Here is an 8,761-nt window from a genome sequence, read left to right as displayed (position 1 = left end):
CAGTTCTCAGACAGCGAGGAGCCTCTGGGAGCATCTTGTTGGTGACTGAAGGCATTTGGACCTACGCTGCTAATGTGACAGGGAAGAGGCCGCAGCTTGGGAGTGGCCGACAGGGGCTCTCAGTGCTGTTGCAAGGTCCATACGTGAATCCAGTTCAGAGACCAGGGAGTCCCAAATTAGGGGTGGTGATGATAAGAACAGAAAGAAATGATGCCATACTGCTAAGGAGCAGCCACTGCCTGAATGTGGGGGCTGCATCGGAGACACCTGGACCCCAGATATAGGGAGACTCTGTGACACCGGTAAAAGCTGCAAGAATTTCTATTGTCTATCTTATTTGTGCTCCACCCAGTCTAAAATGCCTTTAAGTGACATCAGCCAACAAGTTACTGAGTACCTAAATATACAAAAGAGACAGAAGAGCCAAGGTTACCTATTTGGACCTCAGAAAGAAATAAACCCAGCCCAGGGATAATGAAGCCAGTAATGACCACTGCTGACTAAGAAGCCGGCTTCTGGTCTCCATTCTGAAGCGGATGAGAGCCTCCCTTAATCGTTTATTTCTTCTCTTATGTAGGATTGGAACATTTTACTTGAAGATCCCTGTGTATCAACCATCTCAAGAAATGCAGTATCTTTTCTCCTCTCCATGTACGGCCTTTAATATTTCATTCAACTGAATTTTTCTCCTCTCCCACTCTCCATTCTTTTTCTTATAAGAAACAGCACCGCATCTGGGCGTGAACACAGACAAAAAAAATCGGCAAGCCTCTTCTAAGCCAGCCGCCATCACTGCTTTCCTTTCCCAACTGCATCCCTTCTCGTTCCCACGGCAACCAGCGGGGTCCGCCCACATGTGGACTCAGGACCCCCGGGGCCGCAGCCCCGCCCCGCCCCCACGATCTACGCTCGCGGCTAGCGGCAGAGGCCCCGCGCGAGGAAGGAGGCCGGTTGCCAAGGAAACGGGAAGACGCTAGGCAGCCGCCCCCGCCGTCTCCGCCCCGAGAAAGGCCGGCGGCCGCGGCGGACAGCTGCCTCCGGGAGGAGAAGGAAGAGGGGCCGCAAGAAGGAGGGAAGACGTGAGCCGTGGGGGAGGAAGAGGAGCCTAGGACCCGCCCCACGCACAATTGATGGGCGGTTCCTCTGCTGTGGGCCTGCCCACCCGCTCTGCCCCGCCGCCCCTTTAGTCCCTGGCAAGGGGCAAAAGTGCTGATCCCCAAGGTAACGGGCGACGCCCCAGCCCTCCCAGGACTGAGGATCAACTTTTCCTTCTAAACTTAAAAGATTCTGGAGGGAAATCAGGCCTGGAGCGTGGTGGCCAGCCTCTCTCTTCCTCTAGCTGACCCCAGCTCCAGTTTGTTTCTGCCTCAAAGGAATAGATTTAAGAGGCGTGTGGTCATTTTTTTTTTTCTTCACACTGGCAGCCCCGTCACACAGCTATGTACCTTCTCTTGTATATGCCATTGGTCTACAAGTCCAGGAAATAGCTTTGAGTTTGAAAAGACGGTGGTATTATTAACGTTAGAACCCAATGGCTTGTCAAACTTGGCGCTGTTCCTTTCCGCTATTCCAGTTAACAGTCTTTCCTCTGGGCTTAATGGTCAGTATTTGTTAGCTAAGTCTCTCGCGCACCGGTCCTGCATTTTCTAAACTAAATGGGAAGAGTCAGGGCCCCCCACGCTGCCTCAAGCCTCAACCTCTGAAGTATAAAATGGGCCTAGTCACTAAACTTATTCTCAGTACAAGTTTATAAAGTGAGATTTTTTTTAAACTCTCTGTAAGATTTTTTTTCTCCCAAGTTAAAATGGAAACAAATCCTGTAATCCTTGTCATTACAAATTAATTCATTGTGGAAAAGGTTGAATTGAAGTTTTCTCAAATCCTTCTTCCAAGCACCCAATCTCGGGAAAGGAGGAATTTATAAACCTGATTGTCAGGCAGCGACACAGCTACTTAAATTTTGTTTCAAATGAAGCTTCATTCTAGAGAGGTTAAATTTACATTCTGCTTATTTGCCAAAACCAACACAGTATCGTTTTAGTGATTTTTCACTCAGAGTACAGTGAGAAAATGGTAAGCTAGCTTAAAGCACTTCTTTCAGATCCAGGTTTTTTTTTTTATGACAATTATGGACATAGGAAAGGAGATAGCATGTACATAGGCATTTATACGTAATTTATATATCACATGTATGATCCGTTTAGAGAACGGAAAGAAGCATATTCTGCCATCAAACCCTGTTGTTCTTAGTCAGGGCACCTCACCCTGAATTCCCTGGAAATTTACATCAGTGAGGAATTTATATGTCATAGAGTTCTTAGAATATTCCCCACTGAAATTTCACAGATGTGTAGAATTTTGAGGCCTGGCAGAACCACTCACTTCCTCTTCTCCTCTTATACATCTCTTATCCCTGGCCCTTTCAATCTCCTTAACATGGCTTCTTACACTGATTTATAAATCATAAACTCAGTCCAGCACTTTCCCACCAGAGGCTCATAACAGACGCATGCATGACCATGCATGGATTTCAGAAAGAAAAGCCGTTCAAAGGTGAGAACAGAAGATAGCACAGAATGCTATTTTAGAACCGAAATTTGCCCATGTCTTATTATCCAATCAATCCCACGAAGTACTGCCTATATCTCAGAAAAACAAAAACAAAAACAAAACACCCTTGACTTCAAATGGCCATCTAGTTGAGTAGGCCCACAAAATGGGACTCTGAGAATTAAGCATTATCTCTTGTGGATTTATTTCCATCTAGTTATTTCTATTTCTTGTTCACTCTGGTCAGTTTTTTAAACTTGCAGTGCAGTCTAAAATTCAAGTTCATGTGGAGAATATTTCCCTAACCTGAGATAATGAACTGTTTCCTTGGTATCTGTCCAGACAGACACAGACACCAAGGAGACAGATTGTTACATCTCATAAAGTCCTGATATAGTTAAATAAGGAACTACATGTGGCACTTTGGTGCTTCAAATATTAGGGTACCTGGGAGCTTAGGGTGGGTGCGGGAGGGTTGCTTTCGGGCAAAGTCCTTTGTTTTGTAGCCGATTATGAAGTCAAGAAGTACCTAGCAAGTCTTCCAGTGGTATTGGTTCCTACCTCTTCCGGCCCGGTTATTTCAGGCCCTATTGACTTCCTTTAAATTATACCACCCTGAAGCCATGATAGATTAGCTGGCTTTGCTGTGTTGACTTTGCACCTACAATGTTTCATGCCACTGGGCTGTAGGCTGTGCTCTTTCCTGCCCATTGACATAGTCTGGTTGTGAATCCTGGTGTGCCCTGCCTGATTAATATTCAGACAGGCTTCTCTTCCCAACAGGAGCAGCAGGGGTCCATCTTTCTGTTTTTAACCCCACCATTTTCTGAAAAGGGGGGAGCAGGAGCAACTTGATGCAGGTACAAATTTATATGAAAAGTTAAAAGTGACATTTTTAAATGTGGTCCATAAATGTCTGATGAAAATCTCTCTCTCTGTGTCACACACACACACACACACACACACACAAACACACACACACACATACACAGAGTCTTATCTTTATGCTGACTTGCCTTGGGTATTTGTTACAGTCGAGGAAAACTGACTAACACAGTTGCCGATGAATATATGAAGAAGAAAGAGGTAATGAGGGTAGAGACATATGCCTGTGCAAGTGCATGATGGGAAAGTGCTCACCCAACCATCCTGGGCCAAGTGATATCAAGTCCAAACTGCCCTGAAGCATTCAAAAGAACTAGGTCAAGTTGGTCTTATAGGTCAAAGGTTGATGTGTCAACTTGATTCTTATCATATGGAGAATTTGTGGATAGTTAGGAGAGGGGAGAAGCATGGTACTACTTAGGTGTTTCACAAACTATAGAACTATATATTGTAGTTTCAGACCCCAACTCTCCAAAGACCCACTGTCTATTTTGAGAGAAAACAGTCCCCCCAGGTACCAGGAAGCTCTCCTTGCTGCTCAGGGTAGATGATAAACTTTGCAAGATTCCATAACTCCCAGACCAGACACTCAGTCACCGTGAGTCAGGGACAAGATGATTGTCTCTATATACACTGAATAAAGCAGAGGAGGGAAGGAAAGCGAGAGCTCACACCTGAGGGTTTGGTTGGTGACTGTCCCCCTGCTGTTTGGAGCAGCTAAGAGCCCACAGTAGTCATTAAGAATATATATAGCAATCTATGAGTTGAAATGAATTGTGGGGCCTTCAATGATCTGTTGATGAGATCTGGCAGTCTCAGTGCAAACAGTGCTATTTTATAACTTTGTAAGCTATAATATTGTGGTCATAAATTAGACCACACCAACCAAAGCCTGATTTCTTGAAGTCAAGTCATGTCTTTACCACCTGTTTATACAGTAACACAATGGAACTTCAGTTCCATTTGGTCCAGTAACTGCTCCTGCTAGGGGTATTAACAGTCTCTTCCTGGAAGCACCTCATCAGCCTCTATGGAGCCATGCCCTCTGAGCTTTCTAATGCCGCTGTGGTCCTTCACTGAACTCCTTTTCAACTGCCTCTTCCTTACATTTTATTTGTTAATGGTTTTGTCCCATGTCCATTTTCTCTGTTCAGTACCCATTTTGTTTCAATTCATTTGTTATCAATATGCCAGCAGTGGCCAAATCTTTACCCGTCCAATCAGCTCAGAGCCTCGCATCTCTAACTGCTGGCTTGACATCTCCATTTGCAGCATGAGACAAGAAAGTGGAGTTTGAAGTATCTACAGTATTTCACTTCAAACTCCACATTCTTGTCCCACAAAGCTACCCTTCCTGATGCCAGGCAGGCAAAGCATTGGATAGGAGGTATACTGTCTGGTTTGGGGTATCAACTTGACTCAAGCAGAGAGGAAGGAGCCTCGGGTGAGGAAATGCCTCCATGAGATCCAGCTGTAAGGCATTTTTTCGAATAGTGATCAGTCGGGGAGGGCCCAGCCCATGGTGGGTGGTGCCATCCTTGTGTCCTGGGTTGTATAAGAAAGCAGGTTGCGCAAGCCAGAAGCAAGCCAGTACGCAGCACCCTTGCATGGCCTCTGCATTAGATCCTGCTTCCAGGATCCTGCCTTGTTTGAGTTCCTGCCCTGACTTTCTTCAGTGATGAAAGGCAATGTGGAGGTATACGTGGAATAAACCCTTTCCTCCACAACTTGCTTTATGGTCATGGTGTTTCATCACAGCAATAGAAACCCTAGGACAGAAATGGTACCAGTGTGGTACAGTATTGCTGTGACAGACCTGACCCTGTTTTTAGGAGGATTGTGGAAGGACTTTGAAACTCTGGTTAGAAGAGCCATTGAGTGTTAAGAGCTCTGTGGGATATTTCATGGGAGTTAGGAAGATAAGAATGTTAAGAGCAATGCAGAGAATGGAGGCCTGGCCTGTGAGACTTCACAGGGAAGATAAGACTCTATTGGGCCATTTGTTATTAAGAGCCTATGCTTCTGGGTAGCTGAGGCTGAAGAATCAGTGGTGATTAACAAAATACCAGCACTACTAAAGTGAAATCTTGCTTTACTATGATACTTGATGCTGGTTACATGGAGCTAAGAAATCAGCAGTGACTAAGAAGAGACCTGCAGCCTGGTGATGGTGGCGCACGCCTTTAATCCCAGCACGCAGGAGACAGAGGCAAGGTGAACCTCTGTGAGTTTGAAGCCAGCCTGATCTACAGAGTGAGTTCCAGGCAAGCCAGGACTACACAGAGAAATGCTGTCTTGCAAAAAGAGAAACAGACAGACAGACAGACAGAGCAGCATCATTGAGGCGAAATCGTCTGGAAATGTTTCCTGAGAGTACAGAGAAGCTGTGTTCCAGGGGCAGCCAGGGTTGTACCTTGTGCTGGCTGCTGGACTTGGTAATATGTAAGAGTCACCCAGGTGGTACTGGTTTTGAAGGCATGAAAGGGTCATGGAGAACAGCTGAGGCTTGGCACTGAAGAGGCCAGGAGAGGCCACTGGTGCAGCCTCAGTGGCAGTTGAAGGCACAGGACTGAAGGGGTCATGCAAAGTTGAGGTTTGGCACCATAAAGAGAGCCTATCTATGATAGGCTATTGGTGAAAGTGCAGCCCAGGCGCAGCAGAAGACCCCAGTGTTTTGGAGATGCCAGGACCATGGGATGACCACCAAGAACAGCAGCAGCAGTGGAGTGGAGCCAGTTGGAGCCTAGAAGACAGCCGTGTGTGCTGCAGAGGACAGAGCTGGAGAAGAGACCCAAGCCCTTGGAGGAGTCCAGAAGATCGAGTAGAACTCAGACACTGGGGTGTTGGAATCTTGTTTTGCTTTGAATTGTTTGTGCCCTGAATTTTTCTCCCTCTTGCAGTAAGAAAGTATTTTACTGGAACTCACAGTTGAGAGACTTTGAATTTTGAAAGACTTTGGATTTTTAGAGAGAGAGAGAGAGAGAGAGAGAGAGAGAGAGAGAGAGAGAGAGAGAGAGACCGGATTTCTTTGTGTAGCTTTGGAGCCTATCCTGGCACTTGCTCTGGAGACCAGGCTCACCTCAAACTCACAGAGATCCACCTGCCTCTGCCTCCCGAGTGCTGGGATTTAAAGGCATGTGCCACCAACGCCCAGCGATATTGGCTATTTTTAAGGGACTGAAATTTTAATTATTTGAATTTGTAAAGACTGTGGGACTTGTAAAGTTATGTTTAGATCTTGGGGATGAATAAGAAAGGAAGGGGTGTGGCTTAATAGTGATGTGTTTGTGTGTCACATTAGCAAGGGGTCAGTTGTACTGGTTGGTTTTGTGTGTCACCTTGACACAAGTAGAGAGAAAGGAGCCTCAGTTGAGGAAATGCCTCCATGAGATCCAGCTGAAAGGCATTGTCTCAATTAGTAATCAATGAAGGAGAGCCCAGCCCATGGTGGGTGGTGCCATCCCTTGGCTGGTGATTCTGGGTTCTTTAAGAAAGCAGACTGAAGCTAGCCAGGTGTGTTAGCACATGCCTTTGATCCCAGTACTGGAGAGGCAGAGACAGGCGGATCTCTGAGTTCAAAGTCAGCCTGGTCTACAGAGCAAGTTCCAGGATGGCCTCGACTGTTACACAGAGAAACTGTGTCTAGAAAAACAAACAAACCAACGACAACAGCAAAAAAGAAAGCAGGTGAGCAAGCCTTGTGGAGCAAGCCAGTAGTCAGCAGCTCCTGCGTCCAGGATTTTGTCCTGGTTTGAGTTCCTGTCCTGATTTCCTTCATCTATGGACATGGATATGGAAGTGTAAACTGAATTAACCCTTTCCTCACCAACTTGCTTTATGGTCGTGGTGTTTTGTTACAGCAATAGAAGCCCTACCGAAGAAAGGAGTAACTGAGGAAAACCCTAGCTGTTTCTTGGCTGTGTGTCTCCAGATGGTCAAAATGCCTCCTTTTCCGCTAAACGTTCTTGAGGTGTAGTTAGGTTTTCTATATCAGAAACTCTGGTGTCTGCCTTGCAGCATTTTGTTGTGAAATGAGTGAATATAGGCTGGTCCATGGGAGCGCTGCCTCTCTCCACCACCTTTGTCCTCCTCGTCCTCACCTCACACATTTGCTGCCCAAGCTCATGTCCCAGCCGTGGTCACAACTCCGAGTTTTACCCCACCCCATCTCCATACTACAAGTTTAAGAGCCTTTTAAAAACACAAATGTAAAGCCAGGCATTGGTCGCCTTTAATCCTAGCACTCGGGAGGCAGAGGCAGGCAGATCTCTGTGAGTTCAAGGCCAGCCTGGTCTACAGAGCCAGTTCCAGGATAAGCTCCAAAGCTACACAGAGAAACACTGTCTTGAAAAACCAAAAAGAAAAGAGAGAGAGAGAGAGAAACAAAATAAACAAAGCAAAAAAAATCCACAAATGTAAAGGATTGGGAGATGGCTCAGTCAGTGAAATATAAATGTCGCTAGAGTAAGCATTAAGATGAGTTCAGGACTGTGTCACCCTCACCCATTTAAAAACCTGGACAAGCAGAGACAGGAGGATCCCTGAGACTTTCTGGTCAGCTGTTCTTGCACAATCAGTGAGCTCTAGGCTCAATGAGAGACCCTGTCTCAAAAAAAAAAAAAAAATAGTGAAGCATGATTGGGGAGAAATAGCAACTGATGTCAAGCTCTGGCTTACATGTGCACTGGTGTCAAGCTCTCGCTTATGTGTGCACACCCATGCACACACACATGTACACGTGCCATGTAGCATTTCTTCCCTGGGCTAGAACCTATCAATAACTCCATGTGACTTATCATTATGACCTGCAAGGCCCCATATGAGCTGGTCTCTGCCAGCCCCCCATCATTCTGGTCCCCACCATCTGCCCCAGATGCTCCGCCCTCACTTTGTTCCTCATCCTCCTTCATGCCCTGAGGCACCTGCTATCCTCTAATTCATGATTTATCAAACCCAGGGTCTCAGGCTGACCCCTTCCAGCCAGACACTGCCCTTCCACAATACCATTCTTTCAAAGAGCCCATATCCGTACTCTGGCAGAGTTAGATTGTCTAGTTTTGGTTTTCTACCCTAGGCTGTCAGCAACACAAAGGTGGGGACCGTATCTGCTCTACCCAGCAGCTGGTCGTATCTGGGTTGGATTAAGGACAATAGTCACACATGTGAATTTAAGCAACCAAGACTGCAAATCTGTCTGGGTTCTTGTTTTCATCTCTGCCATGTAGTAGAACCGCTCCCCAATCAGGTGTCGGTCAACCTAAGTCCCTGTGAATAACCAGGATAAGCTCCCTTAAGCCAGTTGATGAATGTGACTGCATTATTTATG

General features: G+C 46.2%; 1 protein-coding gene across 1 annotated transcript in view; it reads left to right on the top strand.

The window, feature by feature from the left end:
* The first annotated feature begins 969 nt into the window (after positions 1 to 969).
* Positions 970 to 8,761, top strand: part of Marchf10 (membrane associated ring-CH-type finger 10) — a 92,487-nt gene continuing 84,695 nt past the window's right edge. The window contains 2 exon segments of the mRNA XM_035448276.1: positions 970 to 1,221; positions 3,334 to 3,410. The gene's annotated coding sequence lies outside the window, so the exon portion shown is untranslated.

The sequence above is a fragment of the Cricetulus griseus genome, chromosome 7, assembly GCF_003668045.3.
Source record: "Cricetulus griseus strain 17A/GY chromosome 7, alternate assembly CriGri-PICRH-1.0, whole genome shotgun sequence".
Classification (NCBI taxonomy): Eukaryota; Metazoa; Chordata; class Mammalia; order Rodentia; family Cricetidae; genus Cricetulus; species Cricetulus griseus.
Note: the sequence above shows the minus strand (reverse complement) of the source record. Positions and strands in the feature narration are given on the sequence as shown.